This window comes from Siphateles boraxobius, unplaced genomic scaffold (genome assembly GCF_051911475.1).
Source record: "Siphateles boraxobius isolate OS27281-9 unplaced genomic scaffold, OSU_SipBor_1 26, whole genome shotgun sequence".
Taxonomy (NCBI): domain Eukaryota; kingdom Metazoa; phylum Chordata; class Actinopteri; order Cypriniformes; family Leuciscidae; genus Siphateles; species Siphateles boraxobius.
Window position 1 is genome coordinate 13611277 of NW_027508876.1, and position 6000 is coordinate 13617276.

Below are 6000 nucleotides of genomic sequence, written 5' to 3' on the forward strand. Positions count from 1 at the left end.
GAACAATACAAGTCAACACCATTATGACTAAAAGTTTGCTAAGAAGTATTTCCTACTAAAGAAAGGCTGTATTTGACTCTGGTCATGGCAGACTGGTGGGAGTGGCCTTGGACGGCAACATGCCCAGTGCATTATGGATGTCAGAAGCCATGTTTGATGTCGATGATGGATTTGGATTTCCTGCCCGACATAATTTACCACATTGACCAGCCGTTTGAATTGTCTGTCACAGACTGTGTGACTTCGCCAATTCCTGTGGAGTTTTTTTTTTTTGTCACTAATCTACTTATTAAAATTTGGTCGGCTAAGCCTCTTCTTGTCGACTAACGTTTGGTTGGCTATTAGGGCCAGTGGGTGGAGTTGAAGAACAGTTTTGGCACATTTTGCTTGTCGCAACTCTCTGACTGGTGGAATTTTCAGTACAGCACCATGGGTAATGTAGTTTTTCACCTCAAAATCCAGTGTTAAATACTATATATATATATATATATATATATTGAAATAAGGAGGGCTGACAGCTTTAGCAGAAGCATATTCTACAGATTAACAACCACATAGCGTACAGTAGGGCTGTCTTTAAAGGTTTATAAGTTATTATTAAAAATAAATTTCCCAATGGGGAAAATGTATGGAGTTTTTACTTCTGGGACCCAACTGTTGACCTTTATAGATGGTAATGAAATTGAAAGACTATAAGACCTGTGAATGTGTTCAGCTACATCTAATTGTTTTGATAGCATTTCTTTTTTCTTTTTATGATGTTAAAATTTGAACTGAAGTCAAACGGTTTTGAAAAGAGTATGTAAACGTGCAAATTGCCATGTAAGTGCACAGAGTTTAATGTTTAAATGACAAAAGAATTTGTCATTTTAAAGCAGTCATTTTGAGTTTGATCTAAGTGTTCAGAAATTGCTCCTAGCAATTGTAAAAACTGTAATTTATAAAAATTCATATTTTGTTATTATAATAGTATAATAGTATTTATTTTTTTATTAAATAGTTAAAGTTATCAGAAATTAACATCCTGGACATTGAGAGGCTATATGCATTTTTAGAATAAATCACACAATAGATAATATTGTTGTAATATTGAACCAGGAAGTCTATGGTAATTTCCAGCCCTATTAAGCAGAGGTCAATGGTCAACATGGAGGTAATTATAGTATACTTATCTTCAGCATATGACCAAAGATTTGTAATTTTTCTTTTATCATTTGAAGATTAAAATCCATCATGTTTGTCCAAATATTTTGTGCTCAGCACTTTAAAAACTCTTTTGAAATACAAATGAAAAGTTTCAGTAATACAATTTATTACGTCATTTTTTTTCTTCTTTTAAATTAACAATTTTTTTATTTTTTATTAATTAACTTTTAATTATTTTTTGGTTCTTATAGGGGTCTGGGTCCCCCCACCAATCACCCCTCAATTTGAATACTTCTAAAACACATACTGAAAATATTTCATTCCTATTCTAACTTCTCGATCATTTTATCTCATTGTTCACTTTCCTGTCTAATAAAAAGTCCAAAAAGGCCTTGTGCTTCTAATTCACATCAGTGAATTCTCGGTCTCAGCATTCAAAGCCACACTTGTCCTTTATTCCACCTTTTCTAAATTCTCCTCCATCATTTTGAAATAAGAGACTGATGGATACTCAGATGACCTCCCTTGGGCAGCTTCTCTCCTCCGCTCCAGAAGCAGCAGAAGAGAACGCCGAAGGAAAAAAGTATCTGGGAATGCTGGGAGAGGATCCTGGCTGCCAGTGTCATGCTCCAGAGCTCAGCTGTAGGGTCTTACAGGACTGAAATGTATTTCTCATCTGCGATAAAGGACTCTACACTTCTGATGTGAGATTGTGCTGAAAAAGATGAGTAGGACACGAATTTACCACCCAATAGGTTTGAACTACAAACTACTGATAAAGGGCCTGACGTCTGATTTGAAGTGCACAGTACAATGAAGAGGAGATGGTATGAGATCTGCCCTAAGGCAGGGGCTACGCTGAGACTAAAGTACAGTAATGGCTAGCGGTGTAGTTGCAGGCACTGTGAAGATGAAGAACAATCTCTGAATGCAAGGCACAAGACTATATAGTTACGATTATTCAATACAAGGGCAGCACCCATAAAACCACTATTTTTGACAGTAACACGCAGACATAAAGATCTACAATTAAAATGCAATGCAAGGTGTTAATATACCTTAATAGTTGATCTTTTGAACACTCCTTATGAATGTTTGATATTTAGTAGAAGACTTTCTTTTCTTTATTCTGTGTGACGTAACAGTATGACAAATTATTTCTTACTCACTCAATTGAAAATGCATGCAAAAAAAAATCTCCTGCAAGTGTGGTTTATTATTTAGACGGTCTCATTACCTTCATGTGCCACACAGAGATGAACCAATCAGAAAAACAAATTCATTATTTATTACCATGTCTGCAGGCAGCCAGTTGAGCTATCATGATAGATAGATAGATAGATAGATAGATAGATAGATAGATAGATAGATAGATAGATAGATAGATAGATAGATAGATAGATAGATAGATAGATAGATAGATAGATAGATATAGAAACACGGGTGCATACTGTAGCTCTTAGGTTAAAAATAAAGGATTTAAAATATGAAGCATCTTTAGTTTTTATTTAGTTCTTTATCTTTGGTCCATTTGAATCCCCAGCATAGAGTCCAGAAGCACCGTCTGTGGCATGCTTGACTGTGCGTGCATGTGTGTGTGTGTGTGTGTGTGTGTGTGTGTGTGTGTGTGTGTGTGTGTGTGTGTGTGTGTGTGTGTGTGTGTGTGTGTGTGTGTGTGTGTGTATCAAAAATAAACACAACCCACCCAAATGCACATTTATGAAGGAGGGAAAAAAGTACTCAAGATAGAGTGCAGATGGCCATTCAGACATTTGAGTATGAAACACATCAAGTCCCAGTGCATTCTATAGAGCTGGGCTGGCCACCATATTACCAGTCCCACTTAAAACGCCATCAAAGTGTTTTGGCTGACAGATGAAGAGATGAGTAGAAAAAGTGTAACGATACAGATTCTATGCATGCAACCCAGAAATTAAGCATTTGCAGTGGTGTGGTCTGTGGAGGAGGTAGACGATCTTTCTCTGTCTCATACACAAATACACACACAGCTATGAATAAAAGGACTGTTCAGAGTGTAAACGAAACCTGTGAAGGAGCAGCCAACTGTCTTAATGAGGAAAATGGCTTCAACATACTAAAGTCAATGGAAGTTTGCACCATGATAGGAAAAAAAAAGCATATACCTCTGCTTAATATGTGTCTTTAAGATCCCTGTCACATATCTTATATTATATTCATTCACTTAATCATTCCTTCCCTTCCATTTTCAATTACAACTCAGAACCGTGTACTGGATATAACAGGAAATGTTACCCCTGCCCTTAAAACCTTAAAAAATTAAATTCTACTTCTAAATCCACATATTTTTAGAGCTAAAATCTCAGATCAAAAGCTATTCACATCACTTATTGTCATACTTGTACAAATGCATGTTTAGGGGTCCCTATTCAGTGCCATTCCACTATTGATTTTTTTTGCTTGTTTGTTTGTTTATTTGTTTGTTGGGGTATTTGAACAAAAAATGCTTGGTGAAAAACAAATTCTTGTTACTTGCTTTGACCTAAATTCACAAGATGTATGTAATTTCTGGGCATACAGAGCTTACACATGTGTGCTGTTTTAACACACCTTTTATTAATAAAAACATAATTCCAGCATTATTCTACTGTAAAAGTAGGCTATACATAGGCATATTGTAATATTTTTTTTACATCAAATGCATATATAATTTTGCTACTGTATATGATCATGTAACTTAGCTACAATTAACAAGTTTTTTATTATAAAGATGTGCCCAATAATTTTCCTGTAATTACAAAAAAAATTGACAGTGCATGTTGCTCCAAAATTAGTGTTATATGTAATGAAAGAGTTACAGAACAAAAGCAGTTATATGTACCCTACATGCACATATTTCCGTGCGGCAGTGCAGTTACGCGCTATAACGTAACAACACTACGTGACGTCATAATTGCCTGAGTCAGATACAGTTAATAATGTGAAAACAGGACGATTTATTTACTATGACGTGTTATGCTTGTGCATACTTCGCCATTTATTAATGCCTAATAACTTCTCCCTTTCCATGTCCCTATCTTGACGCTCCAAAAGCCTAAACGTATAAAACAATATAAAGTCCATCTGTGTGTTTAATAGGATAAATCCATCCTCGTTCTACGTCTAAAATTCAACGACCAGGCTTAAACAGTCTCACAGTCAACAGTTCACTGACGCTCCTTATGGTCACTTGAGTGCGGTCCAAATTCCCCGCAGCCTTAGGATCGATTGCAGTGATGTTGAGAATTAAACCCATTCCCACTAGATAAAACAGTGAGAGATGAGACAATAACGCATAATGACACCACTGACATATGCTTTAATCTACATACTGGAAATCATCTTTGCAGTAGCCAGCATCCAAACCAGCGCGCGAGCCAAGCAAACTAAGCTGTCAATTATGTGCACGCTGCTTACCTCGAGAGTTTCAAGGCGCGGATAAACAGTTTTTCAGGAAAACAGCCGGGTACAAGCATTAAATCCGTAACGGTGGAGGGTGCGTGGACCTCAGCGGTGGACTCGCTGTTGGGATCTTGCAGTGTGAACTGAATTAAAACCCGGGTTGCGGTGGATAGGACGTCCCCCTACTGCCGAGTCCTCTCACTGCCGCGCGCGCTTCACCGTCTGCACACACAGTCCTGCTGCAGCATCAGATGCTGAGAAAAAGCCGGACAGCGATAAACTACGGAATGGATTACTGAGTCAAACTACAGCAGAGCTACAACAGAGGAAGTTCACGAGAAGAAAACAGGTGTTATGATTTATAGTACGAGTTAACCTGCGTGCTTGTTTTTTATGACATATGCAGATGCATTAGTCTGGTATCAACAAAGGCACAGGGAAAAGAGATAAAACATGAAACCAAGTACATGATTATAATTATATGATTTGTCTACTTTCTTCAACAGTCTCCGGTATTTTTCTTAAACATGTATTTCACAAATGCATTGGCCAATATAATATTTAAGCTAATAAGGTTAAAGGTATTTGGCTTGCTGTCTGCAGTTGAAGCTGCTTCTTCAAGCCCCTCGCTCGAGGAAGCAGCTTCAACTCAAGCTTAGTATTAGGCCTACCCCCCGGTGAGACTACTAATGCTTGGATGATGAGCATATATAGTACCGGTATATATGGTAGCAAAATGCCTAAATTATGTTGGTGGAGTTGGGGAGGTGGAGGGATGCCAACACAGCTGATGATTGAAAGATTAGATGGGCTCAGTCCTCCCGAAATTACGTTTAGGAACTTCACTTATTATATTACGCAAGGGTTAGCATAGGTAGCCTTTAGTATCGCATATAAGTTGTCTGCCTCATACGGTAGCCTAATCAGAATCCCCATCGGATCGTAAGGAAGTTATTTGAAAACACTTGCTGGTGTCTGAAAGTGAGTTTTGAACTGAAAATTATTTCAAATGTCTTTAATGTTCAATTTAGCTGGTGGTCTGATATGATAACATGGAAAATGAGCAGCAGTGTTGACCAGAGTTCAACAGAACAGAGTTGTTCAACAGAACAGAACAGAACATCTATCACTAGATAGATGTCTATAGCAATACAATGTTCATGAGTTCACACTTACATTTAATTAAATAGAGTAAAGGTTATGTGTATTTGGCGTGCTGTCCATGTCATAGTTCTGTCACTTCTGCTTTTGTTACTAGTTTTGTGTGGTGACAGAGCTATGGCATTTCCTGTCTGTCTCGTGTTTATGTTAAGTCTAGTTTCATGTGAGCACATGGCTTCTGTGTATTCCTGGCCATGTGCTCTTCTGTCTTATTGTCAGCCCCGCCTATCTCGTTATCTGTTTAGTGGTTAACCTTCCTCACCTGTCGTGTCA

The 6000-nt window shown here is 37.6% G+C and overlaps 1 protein-coding gene across 5 annotated transcripts in view; it reads right to left on the reverse strand.

Moving 5' to 3' along the window:
- The window catches only part of dlgap1b (discs, large (Drosophila) homolog-associated protein 1b), a 183070-nt gene extending 178280 nt beyond the window's left edge, over positions 1-4790 (reverse strand). For 2 of the 5 annotated variants that reach the window (XM_077244398.1, XM_077244399.1), the window contains exon 1: positions 4582-4685. The gene's annotated coding sequence lies outside the window, so the exon portion shown is untranslated. Of the gene's footprint in view, positions 1-4581 lie in introns of all 5 variants that reach the window. The other 3 variants (XM_077244401.1, XM_077244400.1, XM_077244396.1) reach the window with 2 other exon arrangements.
- Positions 4791-6000: the final 1210 nt, after the last annotated feature.